The sequence below is a fragment of the Rhinolophus hipposideros genome (genome assembly GCF_964194185.1).
Source record: "Rhinolophus hipposideros genome assembly, chromosome: 10".
NCBI lineage: Eukaryota > Metazoa > Chordata > Mammalia > Chiroptera > Rhinolophidae > Rhinolophus > Rhinolophus hipposideros.
In genome coordinates this window covers 17791089-17816661 of record NC_138056.1, presented here as the reverse complement: position 1 = coordinate 17816661, position 25573 = coordinate 17791089, and the positions used below count along the sequence as shown (strand labels likewise).

The window sequence follows — 25573 nt, the reverse complement described above, 5'->3', positions numbered from 1 at the left end:
AGGTTAGTTCACACCAGTGTCACCACAAACACATGAGGAATGCATTGCACAATGGCTGTTAGGATGGCTACAGCATCCCTAAGCAAGAGGAATATTTTAACTCCATTATAATCTTACAGAACCATCCTTACACATGCGGTCTGTGGAAATGTCATTATACGCAAAGTACATGACAGTGCTTTCCCCCCTGTACTTTGGAATTCACTACTAGAAACAAATAAATTAACAACTGTTATCTAGTAAACTGTTTCAATTTAAGTAACAGAACTACTGAATAGACAGAGTCCTAGGGGTACAGAGAAATATGCATGTAAATTATACATAGGCCCACAGATAACTGATTTTTGTTGGTCTGTACCTTGCGGGTGATTCTTTGTTAATAAACATAAGGTCTCTGTGGTAACATAAGGTCGCCACAGGTCTCTCCCAGTGAGGCTCTCAGATTGCCCATTATTCATCTTGGCTCAGGATCTGCTTGCCTTCGTTAAGCCTTATCTGAGCAGCTTCTCTTAAAACTGGAACAGACCTCCAGGGAAGTCAGGTTCCAAACACCAAGCCTTAAGTCTGGGCAGTCAACAGACAGCATCATGAGTCACAGACTTGTGTCTGTTTCTGTTGCCAACTTCATTAAGAGTTTCTCATTACATGGAAGCTAGAGAGAAAGAGCTACAAATCACCACATTTAGGCCAGATTGCAAGCAATGATATCTCATTTTATTCATACTAAACAATTTAGTCTAGTAGTTTTGAATATTAGCATTCCTTAACATTTTAATGCATGGCTAAGAAGCCACAGTGACTTACGTTTGAAGTCAATGTTATGACCATTTATCATTATAAAAGAGGTGTAAAAACTCAACATTCAATGTCGATGACTACGTAGTAATATAGGGAAATGCTCAGGATATGTATTAAGTTAAAAAAAGGAATAGGAGATTGAAAACTGCAACTGGAGTTGGAGCTGAGCTGCGCCCTCCACAACTAGATTGAAGGACAACGACTTGGAGCTGATGGACCCTGGAGAAACACACTGTTCCCCAATAGCCCCAATAAAATATATATATATATATATATATATATATATATATATATATATATATATATATATAGATATATAGATATGGAATAGGAAAGAATATGCTTTCTACACTTACACCTTTTAAAATATCAATAGGAAAACAAATGTAAGACGATACTTTAAAATATTATTCTGAGATGTTACAATAAGTGATGGAATTAAGAGTGATTCATTTATATCATTTTTTGACAAACTCTTATTATATAGATATATTACTTCTATGATGAAAAAAATTGGAAAGTGGTGAATGTAAAAGAAAATAATATGCAAAAGATAATCTTTTGTCAAGGAAGTTCTCTAATTTTTAACATGAGAAGTGTTACCTGAATAAGTACAAGCACCATTACACCAGTTTAAAGATAGGTTATAGCTTCTTAAGTATTTTCTTAATGTTCTAATAATTTATAGTAACATTTTACAAAGGGAATTATCACTGTTCAATGTATTAAAAGCAAAAAAAAATAAGTCCATATGAAAAGTAAGACATGTTCGTCAATAAAGGAAGAAAGACGAAACACAGAACAGGCACGCACATAGGTATGACTCTATTTCAAATAGCATGCAGAACACAGACGAGATAGTATTCATATAAAGAAAGTAAAGTAAAGGACATCTGTAATCTTACAGTTTGACTTTGAGTCATTTGAAAATGTTACATTCACAGACACCTTGGGGAATAAGACACAGAGGGTACAAGAAGGTTATTTCAGATTCATTTGAGATTATGTCAACCAACAGAGCTGAGGGATTGACAAGATAAAAGGCAAGAGTTTTCTTTCCATATCCAATTCTTCTAATATGCTTCACTAAACATACAAACAGAGACAAAACATGAAGGAAAATTGTTTATACACGTACAGGTTTGTGAATAGTTTCAAGGGAGGGAATGATATCATGAAGTCATCTGGTATATCTTTACAAATTGTTTAAAATATCAGTCATTGTGCACAATTTGCAGTGCCCTTGTAAATCAAAATACTCTTTATTTCGTTGAAGACCAAGCGGACCTGCCTGGTGAGGGGCACCTCATGTCAGGGTATTTTACATGTGAGGTTCCTAAGTGGGACAATCCAATAGGATAAATCTGACGTCCTGTCCTTGGAAGAGTGACAACTCAAGAGGCTACATTTCAAAGCCAAGTAAAAAGACAACAATGTACTTATGGAGAGGAAATGAAGTCAAGGACAAATATAAGATAAAGTTGTTGAATTGCAAACAAGAAGTTTTCAGGGAGAGACCGTGGTTATGAAGAACCATGAGACACACCTTCCTCACCTCTAGAGTAAATAGGTCTGTAGAAGCAGACACACCAGGCTAGCTAACTGATGGATACAGCAAGGACTCTTCACATTAATAAATGTCCTTTTTTCAGTGTCCTCAACACTTACTCTCAGCCTCCGGGGCTTCCAAATCTACAGCCAAAACGTTAAGAATACCAAGCTTAATGGCAGCTATATCTGCTGTTAGGTCTCCTCATATTGTGTCTGACTCCATCTTTCCTGAACCTTTGTTTTAACAACACCATCTACCTTTAGTTCTTTGGTAGGAGGTATCTGATCATTATCAGCAAAATGCTCCTTTTACCCTCTGCCCACTCACATGCCAGATACGTGTGTGAAAGGGTTAAGATTCCTGTTAACTCCATTGATTCTTGAAATAGACAAAAACCATGATAAAGCCACCAACAGCCAAACTATTAGATTGATCACTTCAAATGTGAAAAATTACAGTTTATATACCTCTTTTCTTAACATCACATTCATTTAGAGAAGGGACCATGCCTTATTCATTCTCATATCACCATGAACTATACAGCCTAGGAGCTGACATACTGTAAGTAAACAATGAGGGAGCAAATGAATACAAAACCTCAGTGTTCTATGTAAATACCTAGTATATTTCTTGACAAAATTAAGCAGATAATCAGACATATGAATTTTGAGGCTCTGAACTTTCATACTACCGTATTGTTTTAACCATACAATTTTAACAATCATGGATGATAAAAAAATAGATAGGCGATGTAGGAAAAGTGTTAGGGAAATCAGTCAGTTCTTAACAATTTTTAGTAAAGCTTATTTTCTACAGAATTCAGGGTTGTCAAGTCAGTCAAATAATAAGAAACTACTCAAAACGAGTACCAGGAATCTGGCTGACACATGTTTCCCCCTGCTGTGATGTCTGGATTGAATTATTTAACGTGAGCATTTAGGGTAGGGACTGGACTGGAAACCCTTCCACTTCCTTTCTTCCTTCCTCTCTTTTTTCCTCCCTCTCTGCCCCCTTCCTTAATAACAACTATTTGTAGCAACTAGTCACAGAATGTAACAGATTAGCAAGAAATGAAGAAACAATAATTCAGATGAAGGGTCTTCAAAATGTGTTTCACAAAGATGCTTTAAGGGTTTAAGGGTTCTGCAAAACTTGGTGGTGTTGCCCTATTTTTTTCATGGATGTGTGAGATATGACTGATTCTGCCATTCACAGTCATACTTTTCAATTTATATTTTTGCTCATTGAAACAGCCACATTCTGATTATGTGTTGCAATAAGTTACTGCTGTAACCTTCATTTTAGAAGATGGCATAGTCATCACTCACTAATGAAAAGCCAGTTAGTAAGAGAATCTGAACCGGCTCTCAGATCTGTTGACTGTCAGGTTTGCGTTCTTTCCACTACATAGTTTGACCACTTCACTGGGAGCATATTTCTTCTGCTTATTTGTATTGGTGACTCTACAATGAGCCAGCCTAATTCATTAGGATGTTTAACTATCAAGCAGATGTCATAAAAAAGAAAAAAACAGATAAAGAGGGCAGACCTTCTAGTGATCACTAAGCATTTTTTCCTATATAATTTTACAAATTTAACAAGAGTGATGTACTGCAGTTCACCTGAATATTAGCAACCAGAAATATTGTCACATGTAACAACAAAAAAAAAAAAAGGAGGAGAAAGAAGGAAAAAAAGGAGGACGAAAAGAAAAGAAGGAAGATACAGAGGAGAAGGAACAGGGATGGAAGAAGCTTAAAAGGTTACATGCCACTCTGGAAAATCTTAGTATTTTGCTATGTTGTATACTCAATACGTTATTTGATCTACCTTGTGTACATAAATTCCTATGTTAGAGTATTTAAAACCCAAAAGAGAGTTTTTATATTTATTCATAGATTTCTTCTTAAATAAATTCTTGAAGGTATGGCAGAGATTGTGATTTCCACTTTACAAGGAGCAAACTAAGGAACATGATTAAATGATTGTCCCCGTGGCACCCAGCAAATCTGCAGCAGAATGAGAATTGTAATATATTAACTCCTACCACTTTCATAACTTCATCTCTAGTGCTGCCATTCTGAATATATGACTCTGATCACTTAAGTCATAAACTTTTATTGAAAAACAAACATACTTCAAAAATCCTCCTGTCAGAAATGCCAAAGTCCAAAGACAAGTGAAAATCTGGAAAATACGTATAACGTACAACAGATAAAGGAGGGGAAATCCAGAAAACAACAACAATAGCTCAAAGGAAAAATAGACAAAGGATAAAACAGGCAGTTCAATTCACAGAAGGAGATTCAAGTAGCTTAAAACCATATGGAGAGATGCTCAACCTCACTAATTATGCTGTGAAATGCAAATTAAATAACAAAAAAGTAGTTCTTTTTTTAATCTATCAGTTTGGCAAAGATTATAAAATCTGGCAAGGGTATGAGGAAACAGACATTCTTGTATATTGTTGGGAGTACTTGGCAATATCTATCAATATTTTAAATGCACATATGCTTGAATGCAGCAATCCCACTTCTAGGAATTTCTCTTATAGATAAATATCCACATGCATGCAAAAACACAGGGACATACATCACCACTACAGCCAGATAAATGACCATCAGTAGGATCCAATGGAAATCCTTTGCGTCATTAAATAAATGGTGTATAATAAAGATATGGTAATGGAAATCATTCCAAATAGATTATGTTTTTAAAAAAGAAACTGTAGAACATTGTTTAACCATCTCTCCATTTTGTGTAAAACAACTTATCTACCTTATCTACCTGTATATGTTGATGACTCTGAAATGTAGATATCGTCTTGATCTCTTTGGTGAATTCTAGATTTGTATGCTTGTCAATATGGTGATTCCAGAACACTTGATTTCCCCCCTTTCCCAAACATACTCCCTTGACTTTCTCATTCCAATAATTAGCAGCAATACATATCTAATGACTAAAGCCTGGATCTTTATTTTATCCTTCTCACATATTCCAGTTCCAATCAGCAAGTTCTATTGCTTAAACTTCCAAAACATACCTAAAAATTGGCTACGTTGGTCTCTTTCCAGACACAGCACTTCAAGCCATTAGCCTCTTCCTGAGACATTTTCTTTATATGCCTTTCTTCCATTTTGTTTCCCATATAATCCATATTGCACAGAGTAGTAAGAGTGATGTTTTGAGACATAAGTCACTCCTTTCCTAAAATCCTCTAATATTGTCCCATCACATTCAGAATGAGATCCTTTTTAACTGATGGAAAAATCCCTACATTTGCTGGAGTCTGCCTGTCTCTCTGACCTCCACTCCTTCTTTGAAGTGCATAGAAAATGTATTGCAAATACACCAGCAATCTGGTAACAGAGAGAGCCTGGGAGAGCTACTCTGTTATGTTGAATTTTTAAAATTTGCAGCTCAGACTGCTTCCCTCCTGGTCCCTGCACTCACTCACACATGCACCTGCCTATCTCCCTCTGTTTCAGCTGCTGTTTGCAGATTGGCCCTCCGTGTTTCCAAGCACTGCCCTTTGCTGATTCCAGGTGATTTTCCCAGTCTCCGGCCATTAGGCCAGATGCTGTTTGTCACACTTTCCTTCCTCCTGTACCAAGGAGGATGTTGCAGGGGTTTTGTAGTTGTCAGTGGTTTGCCCTCATCCACTTATATGTGGGATTTGTAGGCTACCTTGTCATCTAGTTAGGCAGTAATTTTCTTATTAAGTTTTGGATATTTTTTTTGCCCAACTTCCTTTATTTTCCACTTAATGGAAGGATGAAAAGAAATTCATAAACTGTTTTACAGCTTCCCCCATCACTTGCAAACCTTCTTCACAGTAAACAGTATATTCTAGGTATTGTTTATCTTTTACATTTTGCATTAGGCACTTACGTCATTTTTTAAAAATTTATTGGGGTGACAATTGTTAATGAAATCACATAATTTCAGGTGTACAATTCTGCATTACATCATCTATAAATCCCATTGTGTGTTCACCACCCAGAGTCAGTTCTCCTTCCATCACCATATATTTGATCCCCCTTACCCTCATCTCCCTCCCCCCACCCCCCCTAACCCTCTGGTAACCACTAAACTATTGTCTGTGTCTATGAACTTTTGTTTCTCATCTATGATTTCATTGATATGTGGTATAAAAACCAAAATCAACAAAAGAACAAGACAAACAAAGACAAACAAATGTCGTTTTCAATTAAGCTATATTTATAAAGGAGGAAATTTCAACAAAAAGTGCACTTTAGACTTCATCTACAATATGAGTCCAAGTTTAAAAAGACAGAGAAAGAGAAATGATACACCAATAGCAAAAAAAACCAAAAAAAACACACACACAAAAAATCTTCCCAAAAGAAAAACATTTTTATTTATTTGATTCTGGAGAATATTTGGAAAGCTAAAGATTTTCTTCATTTTGATTTTATAAATAAAACAATTTTAGGTATATGTGTGTGTGTGTGTGTATATATATATATATATATATATATATATATATATATATATATATATATATATATATATATATTTAAACAGACCCCTTTTTTTCACTTTCTATTTCATTATCTGTCAAAATTAAGGAAATGAAAGGAAGAGCTCTCTAAAAAGATAGGACTTGATGTCAATGAATTCAGAAAAGAAATTGTTCGATCATTAAAAAGGTAGGAACTTATTAGAGACAATGCTGTTCTGTCCAAAAACAAAAACAAAATTAGCAGCAGAAGGTTGTGCACCTTGATCTTCCTGCAACAGGTGTGAGGACACAAGTAAACTGTATAGCCCTTCGGGGCCACCGTTCTAATATTAATTGACAGAGTAGGGCAATCATAGATTCTGGGATTTTGCAGAAGACTCAGTGAGACCTTAATATATACTTAGTTTAGTTATCACAGAACAAGGTGAATAACTGGCAGATATTTACCATAAAATATTCAGATTTCTAGTTTCTCTAATGTTATAAAGATTTTATAGGGTACCTGATGGACATTTGTCTTATTAGGGAGACCACTTCATGGATGGTGTAGATGCCTGACCACTGCAGTGTACACCTGAAGCTGAAGCTGAATAATATTAAATGTCAAATATATATATATATATATATATATATTTCACAGTATGTGAAGTACAGCATAAGGAATAGAGACAGTGGAAATGTAACAGCCATATATGATGTCAGAGGGATAGTAGATTGGGAGAGGGGGGTTATCACTCTGTGAGGGGAATAGATGTCTATTGCATTGTTTTGTACACTTGAAATTAATTTCTGCAAAAAAAAAACTGCAAAAAAAAAAAAAGGTTTGCAATTAAAGCAATTAGCTGGCGCTAAATGACTGCCCCCTTTTTGAGAAAATTTCAACTCTCCAGTTCATCCCTGTTCTAGTTTGCATTGTGTCCCTCCGAAAAAGATATGTTGAAATCCTAATCCCCAGTTCCTCAAAATACGATTTTATTTGGAGAGAACGGATCTTAACAAAGTGAATAAAGTTAAAATGGTGTCATTAATGTGGGCCCTAACAAAATACAAATAGGGGACTTGGGGACACAGCAACAGACATGCAGAGGGAAGATGCTGTGAAGACAGCCCTGTAACAGAAGTGATGTACCTCCAAGACCAGGAATTCCAAGTATTTCAGCCAACACAGAAGCTGAAAGAGGCAAAGGATTTCCCCCAGAGCTGTCAGAAAGAACACGGCAACGCAGACACCTAGATTTTGGACTTCTAGCCTCCAGTCATGTGAAATAATACATTTTTGTTATTTTAAGCCACCTAGCATGAGGTACTTTGTTGTAGCTGCCCTAGGAAGCTAATATAATCCCAATACCCTCTTGATGTTACTTAGTCACCTATGTTGCTTTTCTAGCACCTTTAGTCTTTTGAGAAGTTTGTCCTTTAGATGAGATGCATAATCTGTGTTTTCTACTGCTAAGATTTTTAAAAAAACTGAGTCTTAAAATAAGTAGTAAAAATGCACCCAACATTCAAATTCTGAACTCAGAAATCTTTTAAGTAGGCAAAGACCTTGGGTAATTTTGTGTAACTAGAGCAAGAAAGTAGAGTTGGTTTTGCAACAGAGGATGCAGCCAGAGGGAGCTTGCTGGGAAACAATGCTTTGTCTGACAAGTTCTTCAAAAGCGCTTAACAACTGTTTTTAAAGTACTATGTTGGCCAGATTCTTGTTAAGACTATGCTGTTCAGGAAGGCACACAAAGTTATATCATTGAAAGAGATCAGAAAGCAGACAAAAGGTGATCACTTCATTAGAGTTTTGTCCTCCACCAAGAATGACAAGCCCACTTCCCAATGCTGTCAGCACACGGCTGAGGCTATGAATACCGCCACCACCACCGCCAGTTGTAGAGAACCAATGAACATATTGCAAATACAGTAACATGTTGACTCTTGGGAATGAAAGATAAAGTTGCCAAATAAGTCTTGGATGCTCCTACTTCATCAGATTGGAGGATCAAAAATACTGGAACTAGAAGGAAGAAATGATACCATGGAAATAAGAAATGGACAGTTAATATCCCAGTACTTTAGTCCTCTCTCTGGTGGTTACCGGCTGGAGTGAGTGATTTGACCTCTCGGGGGCAGAGGAAAATGTACTGGGCTACACTAAGAGTAGAACACCAAACTGTTCTATTTCATAAGTATCCAACCAAAGAAAATCATTGAAATTGACTTGAAAATGATATAACAAGGTATATGACGCATGTGTCATTCATGTTTTTGTTACCATCTACATCACCCTCATCATCGTCACTACTTCATGGAAATTTACCTGCGAGGAGTTAAGGCTTTGTTCTAGGGAATGTTAATTTTTTAAAAGTTTATCTGAAACTCCCAGATTAGGCTTTCCTTAGAGCTGAATAAAACTGAACAAATATATATGGTATATATATATATATATATATATATATATATATATATATATATATATATATGGTACATCTTTTGATAACGGTCAGCAAAATACAAATGTTAATTATTCTAGTATTCTGTGGCTGGTTGCATCCTTCAGCTCAGTATACATTATTAAGCTGATTCTGCAAACTTGATCTCATTTTAGTTTTCACTTTCGTGATTTGCACTAGCAATTAAACACATATAAAGATATGCTATCTTAAGGAAGAGAAATCGGGAATTGCCATTAACCTGTCTTTCAAGACAGGGAGTCTCGCTTTTATAAAAATATTGTATAGCATGGGTATATTTCTAGCATGTCAGAGAAACTGGACATGTGCTACAAATTGACTCAATGTCCCAGTGACATAGTGGGCACTAGTTACCGGATCACAAAGCCTAGGTTTCGATCTGGACTTCATCATTTCCAAGCTAAGCCACCTTGGTGGGTCATTAATCTCTGAAAGCATCAACTTTGCCTTTGAAAATAATGCATAACTCCCGGGACTGTTTTGAGATCAATAAAATAACGCAGGTGAAAGTGCTCTGTAGGTATAGAGTCCCATAGTTCCTGTGGGGAACTGGAAATCATGTGGCACTGCTCAGGGGAATTCAACTGAGTCAGCAAGCAAACCATCCAGGGAGTAGAAATTGGCTATGAACTATCTTTAATTGAGTCCTCAGATTCACTTTTAGCACCTAGTTACTCATTGTATCCGCTCTATTTCTTTCAACATGTTTACTTATTTAGCTTTGAAAATGGACTTGTTTTGAAAGTCTAGCCACTATTATTTATTTTTTTCTTTCCTGTGACTTGACTTATTCTCTGGGCCTCATGTTTCACCGTGTAAGTCCTATGAATATCAGTTACTGACTCCCCATTGTAATTACTAATCATAATGACAGATGTCCTCTTAAAGCTAATTTACAAAGCTAGCACAGTGCTATGTACTTATTAACATTATCTTATGTAATCTTTTAAAACGCCTTACATTTTACGAATAGGATACTACAATTTATAAAGTTTATAAATTTCTCAAAGTTATGCAACTTGGAAATGGGGGCCCAGAAATTGCGACTCAGGTCTAGCTGTCTTGAAGGAATCTCAACCTCCACAATGAGGAGACTCTGCCTAAGACAAGAAACAATGGAGGTCAGTACACACGTGTCACTGACAATAGTTGAAACTATTTTTCTTACTCTAGAGTTTTGTCTGAGCCCCGGGCTCTTTTGCATTTGTATTTAGATAACATGAAGTCGGAGACATCCTTATTTATGCTAGAAGATGAACTTGGAGGCCTATAAATTCCATCAAAATAATATACTTTTGTAAATGTGTTTTTAATTGCTTCCATGTGCAGAGACAACAACAAGTGTGAGGCAGGGTGAAGAGTAAGTAGGGTGAACCACCAGTTTCGTTTGCCTGGGACTCAAAGGAATGGGGCCTCTTGGTGAGATTTCCATGGCTAAAACCAGTGAAAGTGCTGGGGAAACGGAAACAAGGTGTTTACCCTGGAAACAGGATCATTTCCATGTCACAGATGAAACCGTAATGGAGCTACACAGCCAGCTAGACGGCAGAGCCAAAGCTTCAGTGGAGATTTTCATACTCCAGGTCCAGTGCACAATCTGTCACATGACCTGGAACAACTTCTTCTAGTAAAGTGGGGAAATCATAAATGACATGGGGCTAAATAAATGCCATCATGTGGTACAATAGACTGCAACAAAAATCTAGCTTTTCGACCAGAGAAAATTTCAATATTTGAAAAGTGAATTTCTTCTTTAACTCGATTTTTCTCTATTATTGTCTAATGGCTAATAGAATGAACATGTCAGGAGTCTCCCAGTCCTGTGTGAATTAAAAATACTCATTTTTCCCCACTGTTGCACTATAATAGATTATTTATTTATTTATTTATTACCTGCAGTCAGTAAAAGTGATATAGTAATAATAACTTGTTTTTTGAAAGACATTCTTATGCAATCTTTTGGTATTTATGTCAGCGAAAGACATGCAGAATTTTAGGAGAGTCGTCCAAGATGTTCAGGATTTTATTTACATTTGAGAAACATACCAAAGATGTCAAAGTGGGGAATAAAATTCTGGGGCAGATTCTATTACAAATTTAAAATAATTAGTGCAAAGGAACACATTAGAGAAATTGGCCACTGAGATAGTTAAGGTGGCACTAAATACTCAGAATAGAAATATTTGTATTTCTACACTAGGGTAAGGCAAGAAAATGAAGGTAATAAGAAAAACAAATAAACAAACAAAAAACAGAAAAAAACTTTGTGTAGTCTTCCTTCTCCTAGAACTTCCCCTTGGAGTGATTTCAATATAATGAAGATAGGGACTTGAGTCTCCTTCTCTTTAAAAAAATCAAGAATCTCTAGCTGGAGTGCACATTGTACATTTTCAAAGAGAAGAGGGAAAGCAGTAGATGGAAAACCATTTACATAAAATGAAAAGTCATCTAAAAACACATACACACATATGTCTTAGTAAAGAAAAAAGAAACTATGAACTCATACCAGTCATCTCAGGACAGTTTCTCCTAAAGAGTATAGAGAAATCATACAAGGGCTTCACACATTTCTGTATCTCAAATCACTTTAGGCAAGAGTGAAGATGGCGTTTTCTGGAAAACTGTATAGATGACTCAAAAGTGGCTCTACTAGGGAAATAAGCCCTGCAAGCAGGAGTGCTTGTGAGAATGGAGAAAACAACAACAACAACATGCATTGCTAAATTAGCATGTCTTATATACTATGTAACCACTAGGAAAGAAAAGGCATGAGGAACAGAAGTGGACTCAATTCCTTTCCAACTGCAAATGAAAAACATTGCTGTCAACAGATGTCTTCCCATTTGTGATCTTGCTACAAATAGGTATTTGGTCCTTTTACATTGTCCTTTTCATAACAGTGATGTTCAGAAGGAATGATGAGAGGGTTCCCCGGTGGTGGACCCTAGGGGATGCGTGCCAGCTCAGCCTTGAGGATGTGAGGACACGCTCTGTCTAGTCACTCTAATTATGATGAATGAACACACAGAGAGGTTTTCAGTCTGGATAATCAGAGGGTTAAACCCATGACTTCCCTTTAGGAGCTCACTAAACTCTTTCAAGGATGTGAGAATTACCAGAAGTACAAGTGTTGTTCCCTGAATTGACTTACTTCCAGAGGAGACCCTTGACCTTAAAATTCTTCAGCAACAACATCATTAGATGCCGTGTAATTAAACATGCCAATAAAACACAGCAGCAATTGAAGGAATAGGAAGGATTTTCAGCAATGACACAGTCTCACAACTCAAGAGAATTTTGTAGATTAGATCAATCAAAGGAATGAGTGACTAAAGTTGACTAGTTTTTGCTTCTGGCATGGGATCATTTGATATCTGAGCCAGAATTCATAATCAAGAGAGCGTTTCACTCTTCCTTACACTGAGAACACTTGCTTCTTGTGGTGAACAAGAGTAAACATAAAGAAAAGTTCTTTCTCACATCTCCGTTTCATTATTCATAAATATCTCTATATTTTTTGGAGGTTCAGGCGAAGTCCAAAGCAAAGTACGTGAACACACATCAGGGTCAGAATGTTCTCCTAGGCTTTGCTCCTCTTCCCAACTGTCAATACCCTGGATTTCTTTGGTTTCACTTGATTGGGCAAGAACAAGAGTTTTCATCCGATTTAAAGCCTTCATTTTCATTTGGACCAAAGGCAAAGTCTTGGACTGTATCCAAGGAACAGCTAGGAAATCATGTTTCTGAAAAACTTCACACTGTCTTAACTTACCACTGACCAAGGAAAGAGGATAGTATCATTACTAATAATCATTTTTTCATGTTTATTAACTGAACAGTTATTTATTGTCACCTACCAGGCACTGAAGTTATAGTAGTACGTAAAGCAAACTCTTCTCATGGGCCTTACCTTCTATTGTGGAGAAATTACGAAAAGACAAGTAAAAAAGGAAGTAAGGATTTATGAAGTGGAAAATAAAAGTCAGACCTAACAAAGTGATCTACAAAGAATAATTTCAATACCAAACCGTATTAAGTAGATAATGCATATATAACATATGATAAATTACAGAGTGAGATATCTGTTCTAAGAGAGTTATACTAACTTGCATAAGATCATGTAATGATTAATCCATAGGGCTAGTATTGAACTCTGGAGTTTTACTGTGCCAAAGTATGGAGTGATGTATCTTTTAATGTATCTATAGTATGTTTTCTTTTAATAGAAATCAACTACAAAACTATATTCCATTCCACGGGTCCAACATTGCCTTCACTAAGATTTATTAGAATATCGTCTATTCCATGGACCAATAGTGGCAAAATAGCCTAAAAGAATGCTTAATTGATTATTTCTCCCATTAACAAGATCAAAAATAGAAAAGAAAAAAAAAGAGTACTTGTTATTTAACAAAAGAAAGTTTATGTTTCCTTGCCCGAAATAAAATGCACCAATAACAGAAGTGACTAAAAGAAAAAGAAAAAAAAACATAAAAAAACATGTATTCACTTCTTCCAGAGCACCTTTTTTTTGCAAATATCTTTCCTCTTATTGTCAGTTAAACATCTCTAGATAGGCACTTAAGTTTTCTGGGATAATTTACATTGCAAAGCAATGCAAACTCTGTGGGAGTGCAAGTTTCTGCATCTATTAATACTTCTTGGCAACCTCTTTCTGGTGGGAAAGAGTGAATCCCTACTTTCCATGGTCTCCAGTTCTCCTCTATACACCCCAACAGACTGACCCTTAACTCACAGAGGATAGCGAGACGCTTCAGCGTTCTAGTTTCCTTCTTAGGTATCTTCGTTTTCTTTCTCCTTAATCATTCTGAACAGTGAAAACCCTTGGGAAAGGTGTGTGGTGTGGTTCCTGTCTTCCGGTCTGTCAACACAAGGCCCCTTGACATTCACATAACCTTCCTCTGGCAGGTGCCCCAGGTTCTGAAGCTCTGCCTTCACTCCCTTGTGACCAAAAGCTATTTTCAGTAAAGGATCACAATGGGAGGGAACTGAAACATGAATACCTGATTCCAAAGGCAGGCTCTGCATGGCAGTGCAGTGGAGTGCCAAGAGCACAGCACATCCTAATCTAAACAACCATCTTGTCAAATAGACTACCAGAGCAGGGTCTGATCTGAGTCCATCCTCACTGTTTGATACGGAGGTATCATTTACATACAGTAAAATCTGGCTTGTTCAGGTGTACACATCTATAAATGTTGACAAACTTATATCACAATCAAGATATGGAATATTTCTGTTTGTCTCCCAAACCCTTACCCCTTTGTAGTTGATCCCCAACTCCTTATCTTCTGGCAAATGCTGGACAGAGTTTTGACCCTATAGTTTTGCCCTTTTTAAATTTCATATATATGAAATTAGATAGTCTAAAATAGGTCAGATCATGCCAGTTTTCTGCTCAAACCATCTCAATGGCTTGCCATTGAATAAAACAATAACTCTGCAACAGAGCTAAGAGACCCTGCTGCTGTCGGTGGTATTGTGTTCCCAAAAAGATGTTGAGGCAATAACTTCTGATATCAGTGAATGTGATCTTATTTGGAAACAGGGTCTTTACATATGTAATTAAGTTATATACTAAAATGAGGTCATACTGAAGTAGGGTGGTTTCTTATTCCAAAGTGACCTAGTGTCTTTATAAGAGACACAGAGAAACACACACACACACACACAATCATATAAAGACACACAGAGGGAAGACAAGGCAGAGAATAGAGTTCAGTAGCTGCAAATCAAGGAATGCTAAAGATTGTCAAAAATCACCTAAATCAAGGGGAGAAAGCATGGCCCAGCCAACTCCTTAATTTCAGAGTTCCAACCTCCAACATGAGAATGCATTTCTGTTGTTTTAAGCCCTCCAGTTTAGAGTACTTTGTTATGGCCACCACAGGGAAGGAATACACCTGTCTACCTGTTGAATTCTATCTCATGATGCTCTTCCCTTACTTGGTGACTCCCCAGTTGTCTGGGCTATCTTCAGTTATTCAAATGTACTTCATATTTCTCACCTCAGATCCTTCACACAGGTTGTTTACATTCTTTCCTCTATTCTCTGGCTTGTTAAATTCCTACTCATCTGTCAAGGCTCAGTTGAAATGTCATTTTCTCTGAGAATAATTCCTTGATCCCCTAAAATAAATTAGGCTGATTTGCATTGCTCTCTGAACTTTTCCTTTGTAGCATTTATTTCAATTTATAATTAAATATTTGTTGATTTATTTTTTTGCCTTTTGTCTCCAGGATAGATTGTAAGCTCTGAGGTCCAGATCCATTTTGTTTTGTCTCCTATTATGTATTTATGTGTGTGAGTGAGTGAGTGAGTGTGTGTGTGTGTGTGTGTGTGTGTATCTGATTAAGAAATTTAATTCATAATCTCCATATTTTACTCCTGGAAAGAAAATCTCCCCCCAAATGAAGAATCTCTGACTCTTGAGATTCTCTTAGTTCAATTATCACTGCCATCTCCATTCTGGTTCTACAGTGTTCTTTTTCTCTGTAGCTATAATGTAAAACAAAAAAACAAAAAAAACCCCACAAACAAACAAAACCCTACCTTAGATTCCCTTAACACTTCTGAGACAGAGTGGAATATTTCAAAGACTTTACTAAACCTAAAGGGAATATAAAATTTTAATAATTTTTGATAGTTGGTGGATAGAGGTTGATATACAAAATCTCAAGTTATCTATCAAATTCATCCCATAACCACTATTCCAGTTATTCTAACTCTATCTGAAGATACACCCAGCCTGTACTCTTTTTAGACATACAGAGAACACTGTGGTTCGAATAAACAAACTAAGATTTCTACATTGTACATATCAAGGGCTATTCCTTAATGGCCTTACTTTCTGCCTAAGATATAGAATTTGTTTCTAGGTGAGTGACCTCAGTATTCTTTTAGAAAAGATCCCTTCCCCACACCTTTCTACATAAAAGTGCCATGTTCCCTCTACCCTCTATGTATTAAATTCTATGACAAATTCATAACCACCTTATGAACATACAATGTTTTATACAAAAGTTTCATATATTCACTCGTAAAGGTTTGCTTACATCAATAATTTTCATTGCAAAATTTGAAAGAAAATCAACGATTTCTTTTTCATATCTGCATGGTATTAGTACAGTGCTGAGCACACTGCACATGCTTAGACAATCCATGTGAACTGAGTGAACATTCACATGCTATCCCAGCTCTCCAGAGGACTGCCTTCCTCAAGGACGTGGGCTAAGTTTTATTTTATAAGCTCAGAATCTTATTAGTATACATATCACTGAACTGAAAGTAATTCACCTTCTGAATATGCATATAAAATATATAAATGTATATACAACTAGGGTATGTGGAGGCTGAATCGTAAGATGAACACTGTTTGACATTCGTTGCTGACACTCAGGCTGTTATCCTCACAGCAAAGTCGACCTTTAATCTGAGGAAAATTAAGAGGTCCCTGGAAATATCTGGGTCACAGATAAGCAAGAACAATGGAGCTTTGGCCAGAACTTGGAGCTAGCTTTATTAAGTATTCCAAGGGCTACAAAGCGGTCCGTGGCGCTCTATGGGCTCTATTTTAAAGCACTTGTCAAGACATGGATCATACATTATTATGTGAATTACACCTACATCAGGTCATTAAGGCCATTTGCTAGTACCAAGAAAAACAATCCCAGGTGTAATAGTACACATCCTCTTTCCCTCAGAGGGCAAAACGTGTTTTGTACATTTGTATAACCCATCAATGGCTACACTGGTCTGGCTTTGGTCTAAAATAATGGACATTTCAAAGGTTGAGAGATGATGTTACTTTAGCAAAGCAACTGCCGAGATTTTCTATTGTGACTTTAAAAACAGAAATCCAACTCTTTCCCCATCATCAACTGGATGACCTAGAAAATACATTTTAGAAGCCATCCATGCCTCAGAAGGAGGACAGTGTTCTTTTGCCAGGGTGGAAAAAATGATAAACCTATAGAAGTATCAGTAATTGTAGATTCTCTTTGGGTCAGGGGTTAGGCCAGTGTATTTCTCTCAAGAAATTAGTGTGACTCATGTGCCTGTATGTAAAAATCCAGATAGAAACACTGATGAATCCAAACTCATATATCTTTACTCTATAGTCAAACTATATAAAACTTAAAATACATTTTCATTTATTGAAGATAAAATAAATGGATGATAAAGAGAGAGAACCACACTGATCAGTAGAAGACACAGTACCAAGCCTCTGTTGTGCTTTTTACTGGCTCTGTAAATAGAGATTTAAAAATTGACAAACTAAATCAATAATATCAACAAATTTAAATAGGGGAACACTCCCCTGTCATAAGATTATAATATCGTTCAAAGCACTATCCAACTATATGCAGTTTATGTGACACTCAGCCCAAAGTAATATATTAAGATTGAGAATAAAAAGATAAGTGAAAATAGGAAGAAAACTAGAACAAAGAAGAAAAAAGGGTCCTAATATCACCTAAAAATCACATCCAAGGTAATAGAACTAATTGGGATAAAAAGTCTTAGATTTAAACTACAAAAGGTGGAAAACTACATGAAGATATAAAAATGAAATGATATATGCGGTAAAATCATCCCAGAGGTATTTTATCAGTTCAACAGAATAAAATTCTAAGCAGAGCAATTCCAGAATTTCTAGATATAAGGAGCTTAGGGATGGTGATGAGGTGGGAAAAGAGAGCCAGGGGAATGTTTTAAAACTGTGTTTGCGTAGCAAGTAAACTTAACTCAGATTGCATGTTACAAAAAAATAAATAAATAAATAAAAAATAATAGTGACCTTTTTCTAAAGACAATTTAAGTCACACTTAACACAAGATTGAGAGACTATTAATTGTCCATAATGAAAAATATTGTACTTACTTTCAGGGTAGCATGCAAGGAGAGGAGATTGGTGGACTGAACCCCAGAAAGAAAGACTGGAATTAAAAGGAAAAAAAAAAATCAAGAAGATGCAGAACTAACTTATTCTGTTGCCCCCAAATCAGATCTGCTATTTGGGCCAAAGTGACTGGCCATTCATCAGTTATGCCATTTACTCTGCCTTGTGTTTCACTTGAATTGACATAATCAAAATTGGCCAAGGAATTCATATTCTTTTTCCAGTTGGGTTTGGATCAATTCTTCAATACTACGGTGTTGTGTTGTGACCATCTTTTTCATCATCCACCTTTGATAAAGCAGACAGTTCTTCCTGAAAGCCAAACTAGGTCCTAATTTATTTACTATCTAAATCTGTATACTGCCATATAAGTTTCCTTAAAACTCTGTGTAAATATGCACTGTCATATTAGTCAGAAGTCAAGCACAGTCTACCAATGAGATAAGAAAATGTTCACATCCTAGAAAGGGAGTAGCTAAACAGCTCAAATCAGCAAGAATGCCCTGGGTCATATTCTCAGGACTGAAAGAAGCATGTTTACTTTTTAACAGCAACACAAATTTTGCCATGAAATCTTGATCTTAATACTATGGGAGTCAAGCAGGGCTAATCTTGTGCTCACTGTCAAATAATAAAATAAAATAAAATAAAATAAAATAAAATAGGTTACTGAAATGCTGCAGGGATATTTCGAAACTCTAACCAATATTAATTTATGTAATCCTTACAAGGGTCTTCTGAGACACATGTCTTTATCCCCAGGACATCACTGAGGAAACAGCACCGAGAGAGGACATACCAAAGATGGCAATTCTGGTATTCACAGCTCAGCAGCCAACTGCCAGAGGCACTTAACCATTGAACTACACTGCCTTTCCTCCAAGGACCCATTTGGTTAATGCATCTTCCATTTGTTTATACTATACTTTGGTGGGGTTGGGGGCAGTTCCCTGGTTAGTCCGTAAAATAAGAAAAAATGACTACTCTTTTCCTTTGGTAATTAGTAATTTTTCCTTTGGTAATTGGTAATTCCTTATTGCCAGCCTAGTGTTTGAAACATGGAATGCACTTAGTACGTGTTTCCTAAAAAAAAATGAATAACTCACGTCAAATATCTGCCTTGCTCACAAACATCCCAGCATTGCTCTAACAATTTCACATCTAAACTAAGATAGCAAATGTGTACTCTAATTTGACCTAACTTTGATCACCGATGATACTCTATAGGTCTCCTATCTTTTCATTTTAAAATGATATAACTCCTCCTTTTTTTTTCTTTTGTTTGATAAACCAAAGACTCCGGAAGGAAGAAGGAAGAAAAATCCCTTACCCTCAAAGATGTCAGCCCCAGCATTTTTGTTTTACATATCAGGGAGCTCAAAATGCAACTTGAGCTCACAATGCAACTTTCCATTAGTACCAGAAGGCACTTGACCTTGGGAAAACTTATCACTAACTGGTACCAAAGGGATTAACAAATGCTCCATTTTCTGAGTGTCTTCAATTACTTTGATGAGCAATTAAAATGCTAATTAAAAAACAATCCAAAACTTAGCACTCAGAAGGTTATGAAATAATGTGCTCACATGTCCTATCACACAGACAATGAATAAGGTCACCAAACAAAGAATATTTAGAAAGAAGAGTTGAATCATAATAATTTTAATGCTCCATTCTTTTTATGTGCTCACAATGACCACACATACCATCATTCTTCAAAAAGTTAATATAAATTAGCTTAATTTTTTTATAACTCGCTCTGAGGAATCTATTTTATTTTATTAAAATAGACAATCACAGGAGAATTAAAAAAAATATTCCTAAAAAAAGGATAAGATTTAAATCAATCAAGCTCAGTATGGTTAATTAAAATATCTATAACTCAATTTGCATAATGTTGGGGGCCATGAGTTTTCACATTTGCCCTTTTAATAAACTGGACTTAGGGCTTTTTATTATTCATTCACAATCACTTTTGAGACAGAGTTGAAACAGTTTTGAATTATTTAGTTTTGCTTTTTGCTGTCGTTGCATTCATGTACCACTCCAGTGATAGTCTTTATTTGCAGTGTATAAAGATTAAAATATTAAGTTTAAACCCAAGAAACATATTAGAAGTTAATAGTTAAAATCCATATCTAAAAAATAGGCTGTGTGAGTGCATGAAGGAAGGAAAGTTTCCTAACCACTGTTCTATGCCTAAGGAGCACAAAGGAGATGTTATATGGTGATGAAACTAATTTACAGAATTTTAACCAAGTGCAATCCGCCTTAGGAACGCCAGTCTAAAATGGGAGACTCATCTGTTTTCTAAATAAGTTGTATTTTATGATGGAAATATAAATATTTAAATATTTTCTAACCAACCTGGTAACTAACTTCAGTATACTCAAATAACCAAATACTAATTTAATCATATTTTTAAAAAATTCTGCCAACATCTGTGAAGAGATGGGGCTAAGCTTTTGAAATTTTTCTTTCAAAAGAGGCTTTAGAAGAAAATACTTTTGGTATACATTTCCCCATTTTACATGAAAGGAACAGTCTCCCAAATGGAGTCTATTTGTTCTACTTTTACAGCCAATCTACCCTCTATGCCCAGTATTATTGTAATTCCTTTCACTTCTCTCAACTTCGGTCTCACCCTACTTAATTCATTCTCCAGAATGTTATCTCCCTTTCTAAAACAAATTACTTTTAGTATTTAAAACACATGCTCAGATGGCTATGCAGCAGATGGCTATCCAACCTTTTTACCATGCCATTCAAAGTCTTTTTAATAGGACCTTAACTCTTCCAACCACTTTCCACATCCTACCAGTTGCTAATAGGCCAAACCATTGTACCCTTTCTAAATCTTTGTTCCTATGGCCCCTTCTGCTTGCATTTATTTTTTTTTCCTTCCCCATGTGTACTTATATATCAGTTGATATTTTGAACTAAAATAAGTTATCATTTCTTATAAATGAATTTATTTTATGAAATTAAAAAGATCCTCTGCTGACATGAATAGAGAAGATTTGGAGTCAACACAAGATTATGAGAGAAATTTATAACATATCAGCTTATAAGAATCAGCATCACACACATGCGTATGTATGTACATACATGTATATGTGTTTGTATGTATGGGCTTATGAAATATACTGCTCACATATGCTTTACCATTGAATTACTCTTTTATCCTAAAACAATATTAACAGATTTATAATTGATACAAAAGCCTATTTTCGGTAGTACAATGTTGCCCAAATCAGTAAATTACATCAGAATGGAACAGATGTGTTGACAAAGCAGCAGGTTGTACATGTGGTAACATTTTTATAAACCGTATAGTAGAGGACTCATATTCAAGTACCTTCGGGAATATACACTTAGCATAGGCAGTCTGTAGGGCCACTGATGGTAAGCTGTTGGTATGCTGATGTAAGCCTAACACCTGACTATTTTGATGTCCTTTAAAACACTGTGCTTGCCTATCAAATAGTCAAGCAAAATATATCCTGAGGAGTATATTCCTCAACAGCTGCAAGTTTGAGACCGCTGACTTTGGCATTTTCATTTAGGCTGCTACCATTTTTAGCTTTAGCTGCTGTAGTAAGACTGCTTCCTATTCAGAGAAAGCACAGAAGGCAATTTTGAATGTAACTATATTTACAAATCATAACGATGAGATGATCTAATAGCAACACAAAGTGCCTTGTCTCATTTACCTTCGTAATTAGATTAGCTTTGATAGGATGACCCCACAGCTTCTATCAGTTACTCAGTACAACAAACATTTATTAAGCATCTACTGTTTGTCAAATTGGCTTCGTACCGTGGAATTGCAAGATACATCAGACCTGATCCGATGATGCTTATAATACAGAGAAGGAGACTACTAAAACAGGTCATTTCAACATGTAATCGTCTCTTTTATTATAAACATTCACTATATGTTTGTAAAAAGAATATGTGAGTGAACAAACAAAAGAATAAATGATGTAAGTGTGGATGGGATGCTCTGGGAACACAGGGCAAGGTCATACAACCCAAGCTTGGTAAGAAGGGATAACACAGGTTGCTGGAGAGATATATTTTTAAAGACAACTAGAAATGTGTCAAACTAAGAAGAAAATTTGGGGTACTGTAAAGGGGAAAAAAGAACATAAACAAAACATCAAAAAATATACGTTGCTAAGTATTTTTCGCAACTCAATGTTCATAAGTCTTTTAAAAATTGCCATATATCATGAAGGCTGTAAAAATATGCATAATTAAGTTTTGCAATAAAGAGCTATTAATATTGTTAATTTAAAATATGGAAAGCACAGCAGTGGAAAAGGAAGAGCTGTGCAGAAAACAATAGGACACACTTTCTATAATCTTTCAATTTATTATTTTTGCATGCCAAGCTGTGCTAGGCATGAAGCTATTTCTTAAAAAACTGAGTCAAACTACTGAACCGAAGGGAGAAAATAAAGTCATTCAGGCCAAGCAGTCTCAAAAGGAACCCTCAAGGCTTCTGAAATATTTCATTTGATCATGTTGAGGCCTGTATCTTAACATGCAATAATGCCCTTAGAGACTGCCCTTCTTTCACTGTATCAAAAGCCTGGATAGAATTGCATGAGGAAGCTTTTCACAACACTAGAAATGCAGTGTAAATCTCCCACCGAAAGTCATAGAACATGGTAAAATGACAACCACTGCTTCTTTTTTACCATTAAACACCACCACAAACACCAAGAAGACATAGATTGAATAGCTAAACCATTAGCCTCTTGGGAAAGCCTTTCAAATAGTAGCCCCAGTTCTCTATCATCATGTATGATTTCAAGATCAATTTATTGCTTAACTTCTCTTTGCAGATGAGTACTTAGAATAAGACTGACCTCAGTGTGAGAGAGAGAGAGAGAGAGAGAGAGAGAGAGAGAGAGAGAGAGAGAGAGAGAGAATTTCTGGGAATACACACATATAAACTCATATAAAAAAAAATATATATATACACATTTATATATATATACACACACACACACACACACGTACACACACACACACATCTATGTTCTAAAACTCACATCGTATATAAGGGCAGCTGTTAGGTTTAAAAACACTTATAAAACGCATTTGCATTCCTAAAACTTTTCTGTCTTTGAAAACCCTATGCTGTTCTCTTGCTTTTTGTGTTTTTTTTGTTTGTTTGTTTGTTCTTTATCTCATTTTAATTAGTCCTGATAAAGAACATGTAACATGCATTGGTATAAATTACCAATGCAGAGCTATGTCCAAGATCCATCTCAAACCAAGTGGCTTCTGAGAAAACTAATGTTACTTTTCACAAGACTGCTTACAGCTGAATGCCTCTCTCTCTGAAGTTAATGTTGTTGAAATTGATTACGTAGTAGGTATTTGTAGAGCATCGCTGAAGAGGCCAAAGATCCAGCAATGGCCCACAGAAGCTACTACGACCGTTATTGATAACAACACAGCCACCATCCTGCTTCCATTCAGGACTGTAAAATCTTTGGGCTATAGTCATGTCACTTAATTTATATATTTTAAGGACTAGCGTAGTGCCTCCACTATTGTGGGAATCCGTTATACCTTATTTGCTAAATAAATAAGAAAATATTGAACGCTTTAAAGACTACAATGGACTACTTATGTGGTACTTCATTTAATTTATAAAACAAACTTTCTAGGGATTATTATTCAAACATGACAAAAACATGGCTCAGAGTTTAAGTAACTTGACAGTTTTAGACAGCTAACAAAGTTTTGGTCTAACATCCTAACTCAAACCTTCTGGATGTATTACTTTGCCCATCATGGCAACTTACAAAATAAAACATTCTAAGCCCATTTTAATAACCTAAGTGAGGTCAGTAATGGCATTTACTGGGTGCTCTCTCAGTCCATTGGGAACTACTACCAGTCAAAATTGGGATTCAGATATAACTGGCTGTTGAGATGCACCTCAACTTGGAAGATTAATAGTTTAGGAAGCTAAATTCCAGAAAGGGCAGCCTACGTTGGGTTGTTATCCATATCTAAGGAGACTGCTCTGTTATGGAAACATGCCAGAAGCCATCTCTGGGCAAAGGTGATATTGGTAGGTTGTATTGAGTTGGTGCAAAAGTAATTGTGATTTTTTTTTCAATTGTTTTTAATCTTTCAAACTGCAATACCTTTTGCACCAAACTAATACCATCATCACATTGGTTAGAAAAGTATAGCAAATTGAAAGACAAAACCCATGATCTCCGAAAATCTCTCTGTGGGCAAAAGGGTTCAAGACTCAGGTAAGTTGTCAGGCCCCTCCCCTCCCCCCCACAAGCTGGGGTCCAAGGAAGGACCCTGGTCCCAGGAGGGAACCAGGAACTAAACACAAGAAAAAACCTAGGCATATGAGACAAGCAGTGGGAATTTTGGAGAAAGCCACTGACTGATGGTCTTGTAAGACCTAGTTCACTCTAGACTCAAAATCCCAAGCCTCTGTGGGAGACTAATTCTAGAACCTCTTCCGGGGTAACATGGGCGTGAACATCTAAGGCTTGATTTTTATTGAGTCAAGATTCTGTGGATCTAGAACTTCAGGTTCAAGTAATACACATCTTAATTCTGGGAAGCAACTAAATTTGTTAGACTTGTCCTCCTCTATTATGAAATTAACACTTACCCAACTATATAATCCCTAAAACAGACTTGAAAATCTTGCTGCAAACTGAAAGATCCTTGCAAATTTACAAGGGTTTGAAAGAGAAGGGTTTTGTTGAAATATTTGACTATGGTTGGTTTTCTTAAATCAACTGTTTTAAAATTTCCATTATGATAAAAATTGTGTCATAAAATTTGCAATATTGACAGCTATTTATGCTACCCTTGAAGCAGGTCATTATAATTTTCCAAAATATAATTTATCAATAATAGGTCTGACAGTTACAATGCCACTTTACAGTACAAATGTTAGTGTTGAAAATACCTAGCCCATGAAGAAAACCCAGTTCTTTCCATTCAATAGATATTATAGATGTCACTTGCCATTTAGTAATTGAAAAAAAAAAAAAGGAAAAATGCATGTAATAATACACTGCAATAAGTTTTCTCATCTGGGTTATTATTTAAATTAGTTATAGTTAATGCATTTGATTTGCTCATTTTAATTATTTGTGAAAAATTTGTAAAGGTCAATTATAAAGTAGACCATTAAATTATCACTATTCAGCCATAATCAACACACACATGAGCATTGTTTTCCATAAATATTGGTATTTTATTAAACCCATCCCTGTATCCTTTGTATTAGAAAAAATATACATACATACTTGATATCACAAAATGTTACCAGTACACTTTTTGAAACAGA

At 35.9% G+C, this 25573-nt stretch overlaps 1 protein-coding gene across 11 annotated transcripts in view; it reads right to left on the bottom strand.

The window, feature by feature from the left end:
- The window catches only part of LRRC4C (leucine rich repeat containing 4C), a 1068826-nt gene that overhangs the window by 711467 nt on the left and 331786 nt on the right, over window positions 1–25573 (bottom strand). The window contains exon 3 of one of the 11 annotated variants that reach the window (XM_081062635.1): window positions 18204–18259. The exons of the other annotated variants lie outside the window; for them this stretch is intronic. The gene's annotated coding sequence lies outside the window, so the exon portion shown is untranslated. The remainder of the gene's footprint in view (window positions 1–18203; window positions 18260–25573) is intronic. 11 annotated transcript variants of the gene reach the window in all.